The sequence below is a fragment of the Coregonus clupeaformis genome, unplaced genomic scaffold (genome assembly GCF_020615455.1).
Source record: "Coregonus clupeaformis isolate EN_2021a unplaced genomic scaffold, ASM2061545v1 scaf1748, whole genome shotgun sequence".
NCBI lineage: Eukaryota > Metazoa > Chordata > Actinopteri > Salmoniformes > Salmonidae > Coregonus > Coregonus clupeaformis.
The window spans coordinates 1-19,455 of record NW_025535202.1 but is presented as its reverse complement, the minus strand read 5'-3'; the positions used below and the strand labels follow the sequence as shown (position 1 = coordinate 19,455).

Below are 19,455 nucleotides of genomic sequence, written 5' to 3'. Positions count from 1 at the left end.
ACCCCTACAAATCAGCTGGGCTAGACAATCTGGACCCTTTCTTTCTAAAACTAGCCGCCAAATTGTCGCAACCCCTATTACTAGTCTGTTCAACCTCTCTTTCATAACGTCTCAGATCCCCAGAGATTGGAAAGCTGCCGCGGTCATCCCCCTCTTCAAAGGGGGTGACACTCTAGATCCAAACTGCTACAGACCTATATCCATCCTGCTCTGCCTTTCGAAAGTATTCGAAAGCCAAGTTAACAAACAGATCATCGACCATTTCGAATACCACCGCACCTTCTCCGCTATGCAATCCGGTTCCCAGCTGGTCACGGGTGCACTTCAGCCACGCTCAAGGTCCTAAACGATATTATAACCACGATTGATAATAGACAGTACTGTGCAGCCGTCTTCATCGACCTGGCCAAGGCTTTCGACTCTGTCAACCACCGCATTCTTATTGGCAGACTAAATAGCCTTGGTTTCTCAAATGACTGCCTCGCCTGGTTCACCAACTACTTCTCAGATAGAGTTCAGTGTGTCAAATCGAGGGCCTGTTGTCTGGACCTATGGCAGTCTCTATGGGGGTGCCACAGGGTTCAATTCTTGGGCCGACACTTTTCTCCGTGTATATCAATGATGTCGCTCTTGCTGCTGGTGACTCTCAGATCCACCTCTACGCAGACGACACCATTTTGTATACATCTGGCCCTTCATTGGACACTGTGTTAACAAACCTCCAAAACGAGCTTCAATGCCATACAACAATCCTTCAGTAGCCTTCAACTGCTCTTAAACACTAGTAAAACTAAATGCATGCTTTTCAATCGAACGCTGCTAGCACCCGCCCACCCGACTAGAATCACCACTCTCGACGTGGTCTGACCTAGAGTATGTGGACAACTACAAATATCTAGGTGTCTGGTTAGACTGTAAACTCTCCTTCCAGACTCACATAAAGAATCTCCAATCCAAAGTTAAATCTAGAATCGGCTTCCTATTTCGCAACAAAGCCTCCTTCACTCATGCTGCCAAACATGCCTCGTAAAACTGACTATCCTACCGATCCTTGACTTCGGCGATGTCATTTACAAAATAGCCTCCAACACTCTACTCAGCAAATTGGATGTAGTCTATCACAGTGCCATCCGTTTTGTCTCCAAAGCCCCATACACTACCCACCACTGTGACCTGTACGCTCTTGTTGGCTGGTCCTCACTACATGTTCGTCGTCAAACCCACTGGCTCCAGGCCATCTATAAATCACTGCTAGGCAAATCCCCGCCTTATCTTAGCTCATTGGTCACCATAGCAGCACCCACCCGTAGTCTGCGCTCCAGCAGGTATATCTCACTGGTCATTCCCAAAGCCAACACCTCCTTTGGCCGCCATTCCTTCCAGTTCTCTGCTGCCAATGACTGGAACGAATTGCAAAAATCTCTGAAGCTGGAGACTCTTATCTCCCTCAATAACTTTAAGCATCAGTTGTCAGAGCACCTTACCGATCACTGCACCTGTACACAGCCCATCTGAAACTAGCCCACCCAACTACCTCATCCCTATATTGTTATTTATTTTGCTCTTTGCACCCCAGTATCTCTATTTGCACATCATCTCTTGCACATCTAGCATTCCAGTGTTAATACTATTGTAATTATTCTGCACTATAGCCTATTTATTGCCTTACCTCCATAACTTGCTACATTTGCACACACTGTATATATATTTTCTGTTGTATTTCTGACTTTATGTTTTTTTTTACCCCATATGTAACTCTGTGTTGTTTTTATTGCACTACTTTGCTTTATCTTGGCCAGGTCGCAGTTGTAAATGAGAACCTGTTCTCAACTGGCTTACCTGGTTAAATAAAGGTGAAATAAAAAAATAAAAAATAAAAAAGAAGGGTAGGTTACTTAACTTACGGAAGGGTGAACGTGCTTCACCCTCCCAGTATCCCAAAACGCCTTCTCTCTGGTTCACAGTAGGTAGACTATCATTAACAAGTGCGTAACTCACAAAGCAGTAGAGAACGTCGGCAGGCATTGCTAGCAAGTGAAATGTTGGAAATGGAATATGGAGAGGTACATAGCTTTGGGAAGGGTGAAGCACTGCGTTCTTCCCGCTCGCAGCAGTCAATCCAGTCCACAGTGGCTTGTTGAGTCGCAGTTCATCCTCCTGTCAGGTCACAGCAGCTATAGGCTCAATCCACAGGCACACTGGCATTAATGAGTTGGATACAGAGAGGTACTTAGCTTTGGGAAGGGTGACGCATTCACCATCCCAATTCCCATAAAGGCCTTCTCTCTCCGTTTCAACACTGGTCCTGGTCTGCTCCATTAAAAGCACGCGTACTCCTCAGTTGCCTCGGCTCCGGCTTTGCAGCCACACTGCTCCCAGCTCACATCGATAGTGTGCTGCTGCTGGCGTTGACCTTAAATAAAGAACAGGTGCAAGCAACTCCCAGGTCCCAATCAGTGATGAGTCAATTAATTACTCCTGTGTGATCAACAGGGGAAAGAGTTACCAGGGGCAAAAGAGGTGCGCACCTTATATTTGTCATTTGTCTGGGTGAAACCCGTACCAGGTGAATTAGGTTCTGGGCATATAATGCAATGTATGGGGGCAGCTTCTAATAGTCACCTCTGTGACATACTTTTCATCACCAAAGCAGTGTTAGCATGTACTGCTCATGTTGCTGAACAATCCAACCCCCTTTTGTTAGTGCCAATGATATAAATAGGCAATTCACACACAATATTCAGTTCATAAGCATTGACTGTAATTCCTCTGCTGTGCAACAACAGCTTTCTTCCTGGTCTGTTAGCATGCTCCTTTCTAGTGATCTTACTCCCTCTCCACCTGAAATGCAATAACAACAAAAACATGAATAGCAATGTGCCTAATCAGTCGGTCATTTAGCTAACTAATGAAACACTAATGTACAGTATACCCACGGTATAGGCGCGGAACGCACGGAGACGTCAAAGTGTGTTTCAAAAATCGTCGGGAGTATTTATTTTAACCTAAAGCATTTAATAAAGACATTTATAGCACAATATTATGGGGAATGGGAATGAGAGGGCTAGTTACACAGTGTTGGGAAGGGATCACAGCAGTGATTGAATGAGGGTATGAGGCATCAGTTGAGGTGTTCAGAGGCTAGCCCAAGAAACATACCTGAATAAAGCCCTGATCATCCACATACCTGACGATAACTGACAACTGCAAGCAGACTGGTGGCACCATAGGTCCCAGAGTGGGGGGGGGGGCATTTTTATCCCCTGGGGCCCAGAGTTTTTCCTTATTTGTTAACCTAACCAGGAAAACTCTGGACCCTATTAGGTATGACAGTGATTAATCAGTTGTAAAAAGGTTTTATAAGGGCTATGATGGCTCCAGTTTTTCCTAATCAGGTCACATGGTTTAAAAAAAAACTGAAAACCCTGTCAAACTGCAGCAACCTTATACTTGTTCATATGAATTATATTTAGACTAGATTAGGAGGGGGATTTCCTCTACCCAGACACAGAGACAACAACTGATAGACAATAGAACTCACAGGGCTGAGCTTGCTTTATGCATGTTTGCATCATACAGGCCTATGCAACTGTAGGCCTTATAAAAAACTTAACTCACATCTGTCATCACTATTATGTTGATTGATTAATTCCAGTTAATAATTTTGGATTGAAAACATATAGGCAGTCTAGCCAGTCCAAGTTTGAATATAAACCAAATTTGATCACATTCACATTTTCTCCTGACACACAAATGGACTATAAATACATAATGTTACCAATTAGTTACCCTGACCAAATGGACAGCGCACATAGGCTGTATGCAGCTGCTCTTATTAGTAGCCTGCAGTTGATCAGACTGAAAATAATTCTCATTTTCATCCCATACAGCATGTCAGATCTCTAATGTTTAGGTGTAGCCTAGGCTGCTGCAACATTTATTTACTGAGTTTTTGCTTGTGTCTGTCTGGAGTGATTATGTGTTATCATCTTTGCTAAATAAATACCGGAGGAAAGTGGAAAGCCTACTTGAGCGCGCACGGGAAAAATGCGCTGCGTAAACCTCTCTCTTTAAACTAACTTTTATTGGATGATGCGATGGAAGGAAGCTATCAAATAATTCTGAATTTATTTCGACATCCCAGAAAAGACAGTAGAAAGTTTCATATGTTCAGCAAGTAAAGCATCGTAACGTGCAATTACCGCTGCAAGCTACTTGTAGTTGCACTGGTTAGCGGAACTTTCCCTCTCGTCGTGTCCTCTAAAAGCCAATTATTGCATGCCCAAAAACGCAGTGGTGTTGATAAGCCGCTTGAGAACATCCCTGTTTCTTCTTACTTTCTCGTTGTGTTGCGCAGTTTGAGTACGCAGACCTTCGATCATGATCGATGCAGCTTTTTCCCAGAAGCTTGAATCTGATGTGGGCATTTACAGTTGAAGTCGAGAAAGTAAGAAGAAACAGGGATGTTCTCAAGCGGCTTATCAACACCACTGCGTTTTTGGGCACTTAGGTTGGAGTCATTAAAACTTGTTTTTCAACCACTCCACACATTTCTTGTTAACAAACTATAGTTTTGGAAAGTCGGTTAGGACATCTACTTTGTGCATGACACAAGTAATTATTCCAACAATTGTTTACAGACAGATTATTTCACTTATAATTCACTGTATCACAATTCCAGTGGGTCAGAAGTTGACATACACTAAGTTGACTGTGCCTTTAAAAAGCTTGGAAAATTCCAGAAAATGATGTCATGGCTTTAGAAGCTTCTGATAGGCTAATTGACATCATTTGAGTCAATTGGAGGTGTACCTGTGGATGTCTTTCAACGCCTACCTTCAAACTCAGTGCCTCTTTACTTGACATCATGGGAAAATCAAAAGAAATCAGCCAAGACCTCAGAAAAGAAATTGTAGACCTCCACAAGTCTGGTTCATCTTTGGGAGCAATTTCCAAAGCCTGAAGGTACCACGTTCATCTGTACAAACAATAGCACGCAAGTATAAACACCATGGGACCACGCAGCCGTCATACCGCTCAGGAAGGAGACGCGTTCTGTCTCCTGAGATGAACGTACTTTGGTGCGAAAAGTGCAACTCAATCCCAGAACAACAGCAAAGGACCTTGTGAAGATGCTGGAGGAAACAGGTACAAAAGTATCTATATCCACAGTAAAACGAGTCCTATATCGACATAACCTGAAAGGCCACTCAGCAAGGAAGAAGCCACTGCTCCAAAACCGCCATAAAAAAGCCAGACTACGGTTTGCAACTCCACATGGGGACAAAGATCGTACTTTTTGGAGAAATGTCCTCTGGTCTGATGAAACAAAAATAGAACTGTTTGGCCATAATGACCATCGTTATGTTTGGAGGAAAAAGGGGGATGCTTGCAAGCCGAAGAAAACCATCCCAACCGTGAAGCACTGGGGTGGCAGCATCATGTTGTGGGGGTGCTTTGCTGCAAGAGGGACTGGTGCACTTCACAAAATAGATGGCATCATGAGGAAGGAAAATTATGTGGATATATTGAAGCAACATCTCAAGACATCAGTCAGGAAGTTAAAGCTTGGTCGCAAATGGGTCTTCCAAATGGACAATGACCCCAAGCATACTTCCAAAGTTGTGTTTCACTATTTTTATTTCACTGAGGAGGATGGTCCTCCCTCCACTGATGCATATACAGTGGGGAAAAAGTATTTAGTCAGCCACCGATTGTGCAAGTTCTCCCACTTAAAAAGATGAGAGGCCTGTAATTTTCATCATAGGTACACGTCAACTATGACAGACAAAATGAGCATATATATATTTTTTGAATTTTTAATGAATTTATTTGCAAATTATGGTGGAAAATAAGTATTTGGTCAATAACAAAGTTTCTCAATACTTTGTTATATACCCTTTGTTGGCAATGACACAGGTCAAACGTTTTCTGTAAGTCTTCACAAGGTTTTCACACACTGTTGCTGGTATTTTGGCCCATTCCTCCATGCAGATCTCCTCTAGAGCAGTGATGTTTTGGGGCTATCGCTAGCAACACAGACTTTCAACTCCCTCCAAAGATTTTCTATGGGGTTGAGATCTGGAGACTGGCTAGGCCACTCCAGGACCTTGAAATGCTTCTTACGAAGCCACTCGCTCGTTGCCCGGGCAGTGTGTTTGGGATCATTGTCATGCTGAAAGACCCAGCCACGTTTCATCTTCAATGCCCTTGCTGATGGAAGGAGGTTTTCACTCAAAAATGTCACGATACATGGCCCCATTCATTCTTTCCTTTACACGGATCAGTCGTCCTGGTCCCTTTGCAGAAAAACAGCCCCAAAGCATGATGTTTCCACCCCCATGCTTCACAGTAGGTATGGTGTTCTTTTGGATGCAACTCAGCATTCTTTGTCCTACAAACACGACGAGTTGAGTTTTTACCAAAAAGTTCTATTTTGGTTTCATCTGACCATATGACATTCTCCCAATCCTCTTCTGGATCATCCAAATGCACTCTAGCAAACTTCAGACGGGCCTGGACATGTACTGGCTTAAGCAGGGAGACACGTCTTGCACTGCAGGATTTGAGTCCCTGGCGGCGTAGTGTGTTACTGATGGTAGGCTTTGTTACTTTGGTCCCAGCTCTCTGCAGGTCATTCACTAGGTCCCCCCGTGTGGTTCTGGGATTTTTGCTCACCGTTCTTGTGATCATTTTGATCCCACGGGGTGAGATCTTGCGTGGAGCCCCAGATCGAGGGAGATTATCAGTGGTCTTGTATGTCTTCCATTTCCTAATAATTGCTCCCACAGTTGATTTCTTCAAACCAAGCTGCTTACCTATTGCAGATTCAGTCTTCCCAGCCTGGTGCAGGTCTACAATTTTGTTTCTGGTGTCCTTTGACAGCTCTTTGGTCTTGGCCATAGTGGCGTTTGGAGTGTGACTGTTTGAGGTTGTGGACAGGTGTCTTTTATACTGATAACAAGTTCAAACAGGTGCCATTAATATAGGTAACGAGGAGCCTCTTAAAGAATAAGTTACAGGTCTGTGAGAGCCAGAAATCTTGCTTGTTTGTAGGTGACCAAATACTTATTTTCCACCATAATTTGCAAATAAATTCATAAAAAATCCTACAATGTGATTTTCTGGAGAAAAAAAATCTCAATTTGTCTGTCATAGTTGACGTGTACCTATGATGAAAATTACAGGCCTCTCTCATCTTTTTAAGTGGGAGAACTTGCACAATTTGTGGCTGACTAAATACTTTTTTTCCCCACTGTACATGTACATATAGGTGATTCTACGGAAATTGTGGATTTTGAAGAGCCAACATTTTTTTAACCAAAACTTAGTCAGATAATAGTTAACCCTATCAATCAACAAATGCCAGCTTAATGTATTTTAATATTTTTAATACATACATTTAAAAAAGTGCTGCCTTTTTGTCACTGGTGTTACCTATATTTTAGATGAGAATTCAGGCTTTCCTGAATGTAATTTCACAACATAATTTGCATATATAATAAAAGACAGAAAAGGTTCATGCTAATATTAAGAAATTGTTTTGATTAGTAATAATTTACTTTAAACCGGTGTGTAAAGTTCTATTGTGCGACATTTTTATATTTCTACCACGTGTTTTTAGTTTTAACATCAGAAATAATTACGGTTGAGTCATCAAAATTGGATTATCATATTCTTAAAATGCTTACTTATGAATGCAGCAGCAGTTGGGTAGATACAAATAAACATTCTATGAAAGCGGGCAACTGATGCCAGAACACCAATATGCCATGCAGTAACACAATGTGAAACCAATGACACTGGTCCCGTGTAGCTCAGTTGGTAGAGCATGGCGCTTGCAACGCCAGGGTTGTGGGTTCGATTCCCACAGGGGGCCAGTATGAAAATGTATGCACTCACTAACATTTTAGTCATTTAGCGTCTGCTAAATGACTAAAATGTAAATGTAAATAACATATGATTATTTTATACAAATGTGATTTATTTAGTAATCTTTTATTACAAATCATTTTATAACGTGTTGATTTCATATGAACAATAAAATGAAGGTTATTGGTCAAAGATTAAGACCAAAAGATGAAGCCTATTGACTAAAATGTATTTCCTAACACAACATTGTCGTACAAACATAAAACATGTCTATTAGAACTATAGAAACACAAGAACAATAGAAACACAACATTGAATGTAAACTAAGACTACGTTTTCCCAAAAGCATTGATACAAACATTTTATATGCAGTAAAACATGTTCATGGAATAGGCCTATTTCCTGTACTAACTTTTCACGTACTAATTATTTCCCAAACTAACTTCACTGTTACTTGAGATGTGTTTGTCTTTAGGAAAGGTTGTCCATATGTTTGTCGTTGCCATGTTATTGTGTCACATACATCTGTTATCATCTCCGAGCCAGTCTCCATTGCTTTCTAGACACTGACGGCTTCTTCTCTGGTAGCCAGTTCACATCTGCCACTTTCATACATTCAAGTGCTCCTCCAAGTACTTCCAGATACTGTGGTCAATCTGAGCTGATCTTTTGTTCACTGGCAGCGGCTTTGGCATCAGACACACAGTCTGGTCATCCCCATACCAGTTGATATCATCTCTTGGCCTTGGCCAGAAGAACTTGACGACTCCATTCCTGTGCATGCACTTAACTTTTGCTCTCCGCGCTTTGGTTTGTCTGTAAAACATAAAGATGAATCTTTGAAAATGATTCAAGCATGAAATCCTACTCTATTTCTGTCATGCCTATCCTCAAAATGATGTAGCTTGTTAAAACAAATGATTGTACCATGTGACAAACATTTTGTAAGCCTACTTAAAAGGTTTACAGTGTATTCGGAAAGTATTCAGACCCCTTCAGTTTTCCCAAACATTTTTGCGTTATTCTAAAATTGCTTAAATTAATTTTTTTCGTCATCAATCTACACACAATATCCCATAATGACAAAGCGAAAACAGGTTTAGAAATTTTTGCACATTTATATATATAAAAAAAATAGATACCTTATTTACATAAGTATTCAGACCCTTTGCTATGAGACTCGAAATTGAGCTCAGGTGCATCCTGTTTCCATTGATCATCCTTGAGATGTTTCTACAACTTGATTGGAGTCCACCTGTGGTAAATTCAATTGATTGGACATGATTTGGAAAGGCACACACCGGTCTATATAAGGTCCCACAGTTGACAGTGCATGTCAGAGCAAAAACCAAGCCATGAGGTCGAAGGAATTTTCCGTAGAGCTCCGAGACAGGATTGTGTCGAGGCACAGATCTGGTGAAGGGTACCAAAAAATGTCTACAGCATTGAAAGTCTCCAAGAACACAGTGGCCTCCATCATTCTTAAATGGAAGACGTTTGGAACCACCAAAACTCTTCCTAGAGATGGCCGCCCGGCCAAACTGAGCAATCGGGGGAGAAGGGCCTTGGTCAGGGAGGTGACCAAGAACCTGATGGTCACTCTGACAGAGCTCCAGAGTTCCTCTGTGGAGATGGGAGAACCTTCCAGAAAGACAACCATTTCTGCAGCACTCCACCAATGAGGCCTGTATGGTAGAGTGGCCAGAGGGAAGCCACTCCTCAGTAAAAGGCACATGACAGCCCACTTGGAGTTTGCCAAAAGGCACCTAAAGGACACTGACCATGAGAAACAAGATTCTCTGGTCTGATGAAACCAAGATTGAACTCTTTGGCTTGATTACCAAGCGTCACGTCTGGAGGAAACCAGGCACCGCTCATCACCTAGCCAATACCATCTCTACTGTGAAGCATGGTGGTAGCAGCATCATGCTGTGGGGATGTTTTTCAGTGGCAGGGACACTAGTCAGGATCAAGGGAAAGATGAACGGAGCAAAGTACAGAGAGATCCTTGATGAAAACCTGTTCCAGAGCGCTCAGGACCTCAGACTGGGGCGACAGTTCACCTTCCAACAGGACAACGACCCTAAGCACACAGCTAAGACAACGCAGGAGTGGGTTCGGGACAAGTCTCTGAATGTCCTTGAGTGGCCCAGCCAGAGACCGGATTGAACCTGATCGAACATCTCTAGAGAGACCTGAAAATAGCTGTGAGGCAACGCTCCCCATCCAGACCTGACAGAGCTTGAGAGGATCTGCAGAGAAGAATGGGAGAAACTCCCCAAATACATGTGTGCCAAGCCTGTAAGCGTCATACCCAAGAAGACTCGAGGCTGTAATCGCTGCCAAAGGTGCTTCAACAAAGTACTGAGTCTGAATACTTATGTAAGTGATATTTCAGTTTTCTTTTATAAATTTGCTAACATTAAAAAAAAAAAAAACATTTTGCTTTGTCATTATGGGGTATTGTGTGTAGATTGATGAAAAAAACCAATTGAATCAATTTTAAAATAAGGCTGTAACAAAATGTGGAAATTTGAAGGGGTCTGAATACGTTCCGAATTCACTGTAGCAGGGGCGGTGTGTTCAATAGGGCGATATGGGCGACGCACTGCCAAACGGGAAAAGGAAGGGATTTTTTTTCCTAACCAATTATATCACGGAAACAGTAGTTACCAGGGTTGTAATCTAGACGTCTGATCTGCCACAGTGCCACACTGCCACTAAATGTCAAATCAGGCTAAAGTCGTGCTTCAAATGGCTCCTCCCCCTTTTGGGGCGATTTCAGTCAGGTTGAAAATCGCCCAGAAGTCTGTCATAGACTCCCATGTAAAATCTATTTTTTTCAAATTTCAGAGCTTTCAATACAATCTCTATGGGTGTCTGAGGGCTTGCACTTACGCGCTTTCCGTCATACGTAACGTAACCATGAACGTAACTCAAGAAAAGAGCGGGTAGCCTCATCAATCAATTCACGTACTACTATCAAGATGGCTATAGCGTTCAGTGCAACTTCGATTGTGTCTTTGAAAGAAGTTCCTTTTGTCGACGAACAAATGAAGATAAATTGGCAATGAAACAATTAGGACTCTCCCAGACCAAATTTAATAATTCAACAGGTTTCTACTAAAGGCGGAAAGTCCTACACCCGAGGATTTTCCAAAAATTGGTACTGAACGAAAAAAGACATTGCCACTCAACTGGATGAGGGATACAGGCTAGCTGTCCGCCGCCACAACGATGAGGTTAGTGTTGATAATCACAAGTTTACTGGAGAACTAAGACCAAGTAGAGACTTTGGACAGGGTGGATATGGTATAATAAAGGCAGTTTATTCAGAGGTAAAGATATCTGGAATCGCGTGCACGGACCCGTTCGTCAAACTCTTAGGGAGCTATACATTAAGCCCCATTACTTACCATATCAGATAAGAGAAATTGCTGCAGCTACATATATTTTTACATCCTGGCCCTACATAGTTCACTATTTGCATCACTTACCAAAATATTACATGTGGTCATATATGCTTGGAAAGTGGAGATGCCATAGAACGTCAAAAAGTAAACATTGCTGGAGACACATTGCCGTTTTGGAGAAGACATCGCGTTTGCTAGCGAAGAGATTTGTTGTGGCAAATGAACTTGGGCTGGGAATTGCCAGGAACCTCACGATAAGATATATGCATTGCGAGTCTCATGATTCTATACGTATTGCGATTCGATACTGTGATTTTATTGCGCACCATATGTCTGTTGCAGAGGGATCAGAAAGCCATGAGAACGAGTTTTGATCAGTCATGGAAATAAAAGTGCTGAAAACAAATTGGCTCCCCAATGTGAAAAGATTGAGAACAAGCTATGAAGGAACAATAATGGTGTTTTGGTGCAGGTACAGCCAATTAGCGCTAAAATATTGCGATATTGTCAATACAGTATATCGTAAAGTATCACTATGTAACTCGATTTCTTTCACCCCAATCCCTCAAATTAACGGTAAATAACTGAATTGTTTGCCCCACATTTAGCTAAGATGATTAGCTAGCCAGCTAAAATGTTTTATTTAGTTAGCAGTCGCATCTACAATAGTTTACTGTCAATAACATGTCTCCAAAAATGACGTGGTGTCTCCAATTGTGTTGACATTTTACAATTGCGATGCGCATCCATGAGTATCCACTTTCTGTAGCTCAGCTGGTAGAGCACTGCGCTTGTAACGCCAAGGTAGTGGGTTCGATCCCCGGACCACCCATACACAAAAATGTATGCACGCATGACTGTAAGTCGCTTTGGATAAAAGCGTCTGCTAAATGGCATATTATTATTATTATTATTATTATTATTCTGAAGAGAGCCCTAAACATTGTGTGCAGACATTTTATGCAATAAATGAAGTAGGTTGAATCTAGTAGTTCTGATCTTCTGATTGGTCCTGATGAGTTGGGCGAGGTCCCCTCCAGGCTAGTGTCACTGTTGCATTGGCTCTGAGTCGGGTTCTCTGTCTTCAAATGTTCAGCCTAAGAGAGGGGATTTTTGTGTGTGTGTGTGTGTGTGTGTGTGTGTGTGTGTGTGTTTAAGAAGTGATGATGTGTGTGTGTGTGTGTGTGTTTAACAGTGATGATGTGTGTGTGTGTGTGTTTGTGTGTGTGTGTGTGTGTGTGTCCTCAGAGCAAGAACTCGTGAGTTGGAAGAACTGAGAGGCCTATGGCGTGGGTGTTGTCCTTGGCCACCTGCTGACAAGGCTGACAAGATAGGACCCTTTTGTCCATTGTTATTGGATAGAACAGAACTTATAACCAGCTCCTGACCTAAATAGATCTTAGCACAACATTTTACTCAACATATCATATTCCATATTCACTATAACAAATATATTTACTACGACATTAGCAAGAACCGCCACATCCTCAGCCGGCTAATCCAGTGTGTGAAGTTTTTGCGGAGTGTTTGAGTTAGCTTTGCGAGGCAAAGATGAAACTGAGGGCTCCACCAACCCTGGTAAGCCAACACTTTGAGATCAGTCAATAAATGCTTCTGGTATTGACTTATATGCTGCCCCTGTCTTCATGTTGTTGCTGGACATATCTTTTTTAAAATGTGTGTAGGTCACCTAAATCATCAGAAAAATTGCCCCCCCTGAGAATTTTTTCAGGAGCCGCCACTGCACTGTAGTACACCCAAATTACAAAATGGCTTATTGGTTTTCTTACCATGTAAGCAGTCTATGGACAAAGTAGGACAACAATCCATGCTTTGGTTTTGTTTACCTGGCAACTGTTTAAAAAGTTAGCATTTGAAACAGTGGCCAGATAAACAAAACCAAAGCATGTGCTGCTGTCATACCTTGTCCATCGACTGCTTACATGGTAAAGAAACCAATAAACCATTTTGTAATTTGGGTGAACTATCCCTATAAGTAACTCTGTAAATAAGTACTCATGACACATTATCTTAAATTCTGACCTTGAAGTACTGGGTTGACTGTCTGGAGAAGATGGGGTGGGGTCAACACTGTCTCTCCTGCTCTCAACATCTCTCTGTTTTTTTTTCTGTCTGACCCACCATTGCTTTCGCTCCCTTTCTGTGAGATCATTCACTCTTTCTTTTTTGACTCTCTAAATCCTTTAAGTAAGTCTGGTGTTTTTTTTCAAGGTAGGCTTTTCTGCGGTCTGGGTCAGCATCCCTGTGCTGTCTGTAGAGTCTTTGCTTTTCAGCAGAACTTACTTTTTTATTTGTAATATCTATCAAAAGGAAAGCCATATTATGTTACAAATTACAATATTGAAACAGTAAAGCCTTACGTTGATATAAAAAGTTAGCAGTGTTATTGATTGTCACTGGTGTTACCAGCAGGAACAGTAACACCAGTGACGAATCTGCTGACAAGATGGCATATCTTAAATGGTGGCCACAGTAGCTCAAACCACACTTCTTAAATTGTAAATAAATCACTTAATAATGTGATTGGATCAATTATTTCAATCATATTTCCTTTCCCTATACTCGTATAACACCAGTGGCGGGTTTTAAAGCTTCACATTAAAATTACAAAATTAATCATATAATTGCTAACAAATGAAGAGAGAGTGCAGACTCACCATGTGCTCTTCAAAACAGTCCCGCCTCCAATGAACATTTGACCCAGGAAGAAGTTGGCAAGGATGCTGCAAGTGGTGTTTTTTTTTTATGAAGGGTAACACCAGTGACATGAAATGGAGGGACAGCTATTCCCCTGTAAATTATCTATAATATTTAGTTGATATTTTAGTTTTTTAAGTAATTCCCCTAAACAGCTATAATACTTTACTTTGTATTATGACATTTAAAGTTGGAGAAAAAATATATTTTGACTCAAAATGTCATTAAACCATGACTCCCGGCTCGAGGGACAAGACATTTTCATGGTGCTGACCGTGTTCTACGCTAATATGAAAAATATAATTTGCAATATAACTGTCTTACATATGTATATTTCCAATAATACACTTCAATTAAAACAAAGACATTTTGTGTCAATCTGATTATTTTGGTGTTTTTCCCTGGTGGATAAGGCAGGGGACAGGAAAGCCACCATTTCCGTAGAATCACCCATACACATGTACAAGCCTATTCTTTATCAGCCTAAATTGTACCAAAACAGCAGCCTCTTTGATACTTGTTCAGTTACCAATTCATCAATAAACAGTCAGGGGAACAAACTCCTTTTGCAAAAAGTGTTCAATAGTCAGTAGCAAATATTTAAAATATTGCTAGCAAATATATAGTTTTTATTTTCTAAAATCATTAGCTAGCTACATTGATGAACTCAGCTGATGGCGTCGACGAAGATGGCGGCCTCGCGACTAGCTCTTAGGAAACTTTGCAGTATTTTGTTTTTGTATGTATTATTTTTTACATTATTAGCTCAGAAAGTGTTTTGCATCATTACATACAGCCGGGAAAAACTATTGGATATCAGAGCGGCGCTAACTCACCAGCATTACGATCAGGAATACGACTTACTGAAGCAGATCCTTTGTTTGCTCTCCCCAGGGCAACTGATCTGATTCCAGCGGCTGACCCAAAACATTGCCAGCAGAGGAGAGGCACTCGGAGTGGCCTGCTGGTTCGACTTAGGAGGCGCGCACACCATCCACCGCTTCCAAGTATACTACTCGCTAATGTTCAGTCTTTGTTAACAAGGTCGACAAACTACGGGCAAGGATTTCTTTCCAGAGAGACATCAATGCCTGTAACATATCTCTGTTTCACGGAAACATGGCTCTCTTGGGATATTCTGTCGAAATCGGTCCAGCCAGATGGGTTCTCAGTTCATCGCGCAGACAGGAATAAATATCTCTCCGGAAGCAGAAGGGGCGGAGGTGTGTGTTTCATGATTAACGACTCGTGGTGTAATTGTAGTAACATACAGGAACTCGAGTCCTTCTGTTCACCCTAACCTAGAATATCTCACAATCAAATGCTGACCGTATTATCTCCCAAGATAATTCTCTCGTTTATAGTCACGCCGTGTATATCCCCCCCTCAAGCCGATACCACGACGCCCTCAAAGAACTTCACTGGACCTCATGCAAACTGGAAACCACATATCCTGAGGCTGCATTTATTGTAGCCGGAATTTTAACAAAGCAAATTTGAGGATTAGGCTGCCAAGTTCTATCAACATATCGACTGTTGTACTTTCGCGTGCCAAAATCCTCGACCATTGCTATTCGAACTTCCGGGATGGTTATAAGGCCCTCCGCCCTCCTTTCGGCAAATCTGACAACGACTCTATTTTGCTTCTCCCTTCCTATAGGCAGAAACTCAAACAGGAAGTACCCGTGCTAAGGACTATTCAACGCTGGTCTAACCAATCGGAATCCACGCTTCAAGATTGTTTTGATCACACAGACTGGGATATGTTCCGGGTAGCTTCCGAAAATAATTTAGACGAATACACTGAAACGGTGATTGAGTTTATCAGGAAGTGTATAGGTGATTTTGTGCCCACTGTGACTATTAAAACCTACCCTAACCAGAAACCGTGGATAGATGGCAGCATTTGCGCAAATCTGAAAGTGCGGACCACCGCATTCAACCATGGCAAGCTGACTGGGAATATGGCAGAATACAAACTGTGTAGCTATTCACTCCGCAAGGCAATTCAACTGGCAAAACATCAGTATAGAGACAAAGTGGAGTCGCAATTCAACGGCTCAGACATGAGACGTATGTAGCAGGGTCTACAGACAATCACGGACTACAAAGGAAAACCAGCCACGTCGCCGACACCGACGTCTCGCTTCCCAGACAAGCTAAACACCTTCTTCGCCCGCATTGACGATAACACAGTACCACTGACGAGGCCCACTACCAAGGACTGTGGCCTCTCCTTCTCTCCATGGCCAACGTGATTAAGACATTTAAGCATGTTAACCCCCGCAAGGCTGCCGGCCCAGACGGCATCCCCTAGCAGCGTCCTCAGAGCATGCGCAGACCAGCTGGCTGGTGTGTTTATGGACATATTCAATCTCTCCCCTTTCCCAGTCTGCTGTTCCCACATGCTTCAAGATGGCCACCATTGTTCCTGTACCCAAGAAAGCAAAGGTAACTGAACTAAATGACTATCGCCCTGTAGCACTCACCTCTGTCATCATGAAGTGCTTGCGAGACTAGTCAAGGATCATATCACCTCTACCTTACCTGTCACCCTAGACCCACTTCAATTTGCTTACCGCCCCAATAGATCCACAGACGATGCAATGCCATCACACTTCCCTATCCCATCTGGACAAGAGGAATACCTATGTCGCAAGAATGCTGTTCATTGACTATAGCTCAGCATTCAACACCATTACCCTCCAAGCTCATCATTAAGCTTGAGGCCCTGGGTCTGAACCCCGCCCTGTGCTACTGGGTCCTGGACTTTCTGACGGGCCGCCCCAGGTGGTGAAGGTAGGAAACAACATCTCCACTTCGCTGATCCTCAACACTGGGGCCCCACAAGGGTGCGTGCTCAGCCCCCTCCTGTACTCCCTGTTTACCCATGACTGCGTGGCCAAGCACGCCTCCAACTCAATCATCAAGTTTGCAGACGTCCCACAACAGTAGTAGGCTTGATTACCAACACGATCGAGACCGCCTACAGGGAGGCGGTGAGGGCTCTTGGAGTGTGGTGCCAGGAAAATAACCTCTCACTCAACATCAACAAAACAAAGGAGATGATCGTGGACTTCAGGAAACAGCAGAGGGTGCACCCACCTATCCACATCGACAGGACCGCAGTGGAGAAGTTGGAAAGCTTCAAGTTCCTTGGCGTACACATCACCGACTAACTGAAATGGTCCACCCACGCAGACAGTGTGGTGAAGAAGGCGCAACAGAGCCTCTTCAACCTCAGGAGGCTGAAGAAATTTGGCTTAGCACCTAAAACCCTCACAAACTTTACAGATGCACAATTGAGAGCATCCTGTCGGGCTGTATCACCGCCTGGTACGGCAATTGCACCGCCCCGCAACTGCAGGGGCTCTCCAGAGGGTGGTGCGGTCTGCCGAACGCATTACCGGGGGCAAACTACCCGCCCCTCCAAGACACATAAAGCACCCGATGTCACAGGAAGGCCAAAAGATCATCAAGGACATCAACTACCCGAGCCACTGCCTGTTCACCCAGTTATCATCCAGAAGGCGAGGTCAGTACCATGTGCATAAAAGCTGGGACCGAGAGAATGAAAAACAGCTTCTATCTCAAGGCCATCAGACTGTTAAATAGCCATCACTAGCACATTAGAGTCTGCTGCTGCCTATTGAAATCACTGGCCACTTAAGAAATGGAACACTAGTCACTTTAATAATGTTTACATATCTGCATTACTCATCTCATATGTATATACTTCATTCTATTCTATAATATTCTACTGTATCTTAGTCCATGCCGCTCTGTCATTGCTTGTCCATATACAGTCATGGCCAAAATTGTTGGCACCCCCGAAATTTTTCCAGAAAATGAAGTATTTCTACAGAAAACATTGAAATTACATGTTTTGCTATGCACATGTTTATTTCCTTTGTGTGTATTGGAATAACACAAAAAAAACAGGAAAAAAGCCAATTTGACATAATTTCACACAAAACTCAAAAAATGGGCCGGACAAAATGATTGGCACCCTTAACTTAATATTTAGTTGCACACCCTTTGGAAAAAATAACTGAAATCAGTCGCTTCCTATAACCATCAATAAAGCTTCTTACACCTCTCACCCGGAATTTTGGACCACTCTTTCTTTTGCAAACTGCTCCAGGTCTCTCATATTGGATGGGTGCCTTTTCCCAACAGCAATTTTAAGATCTCTCCACAGGTGTTCAATGGGATTAAGATCTGGACTCATTGCTGGCCACTTCAGAACTCTCCAGCGCTTTGTTGCCATCCATTTCTGGGTGCTTTTTGAAGTATGTTTGGGGTCATTGTCCTGCTGGAAGACCCATGATCTCGGACGCAAACCCAGCTTTCTGACACTGGGCCCTACATTGCGACCCAAAATCCTTTGGTAATCCTCAGATTTCATGGATGCCTTGCACAGTCAAGGCACCTAGTGCCAGAGGCAGCAAAACAACTTCAAAACTTATCTTTGAACCTCCACCATATTTGACTGTAGGTACTGTGTTCTTTTCTTTGAAGGCTTCATTACATTTTGATAAACAGTAGAACGCATGTGCTTTACCAAAAGCTCTATCTTGGTCTCATCTGTCCATAAGACGTTCTCCCAGAAGGAATTTGGCTTACTCATGTACATTTTGGCAAACTGTAGTCTTGCTTTTTATGTCTCTGTGTCAGCAGTGGGGTCCTCCCTGGGTCTCCTGCCATAAGCGTTTCATTTACATTCAAATTTCGACGTATAGTTCGCGCTGACACTGATGCACCCTGAGCCTGCAGGACAGCTTGAATTTCTTTGGAACTTGTTTGGGGCTGCTTATCCACCATCCGGACTATCCTCGTTGCAACCTTTCATCAATTTTTTCTCTTTCCGTCCCGTCCCAGGGAGATTAAGCTTACAGTGCCATGGGTTGTAAAGACTTCTTGATCATGTTGCGCCACTGTGGACAAAGGAACATCTAGATCTCTGGAGATGGACTTGTAAACTATGGATTGTTGATATTTTTCCACAATTTTGGTTCTCAAGTCCTCAGACAGTTCTCTTTTCCTCTTTCTGTTCTCCATGCTTAGTGTGGCACACACAGAAACACAATGCAAAGACTGAGTCCTTCTCTCCTTTTTATCTGCTTTCAGGTGTGATTTTAGATTGCCCACACCTGTTACTTGCCCCAGGTGAGTTTAAAGGAGCATCACATGCTTGGAACAAACTTATTTATCCACAATTTTGAAAGGGTGCCAATAACTTTGTCCGGCCCATTTTTTTTTAGTTTTGTGTGAAATTATGTCAAATTTGCTTTTTTCCTGTTTTTTTTGTGTTATTCCAATACACACAAAGGAAATAAACATGTGCATAGCAAAACATGTGTAATTTCAATACTTTTCTGTGAGAAATACTTCATTTTCTGGAAAAATTTCAGGGGTGCCAACAATTTTGGCCATGACTGTATGTATATAT

The 19,455-nt window shown here is 42.5% G+C and overlaps 1 long non-coding RNA gene across 1 annotated transcript; it reads right to left on the bottom strand.

Moving 5' to 3' along the window:
- Positions 1-7,996: 7,996 nt before the first annotated feature.
- On the bottom strand, positions 7,997-14,011 carry LOC121577809. The gene is made up of 2 exons (XR_006002682.1): positions 13,964-14,011; positions 7,997-8,688 (listed from the first exon to the last, which is right to left on the bottom strand). It is a non-coding gene; the product is annotated as an uncharacterized LOC121577809 (long non-coding RNA).
- Positions 14,012-19,455: the final 5,444 nt, after the last annotated feature.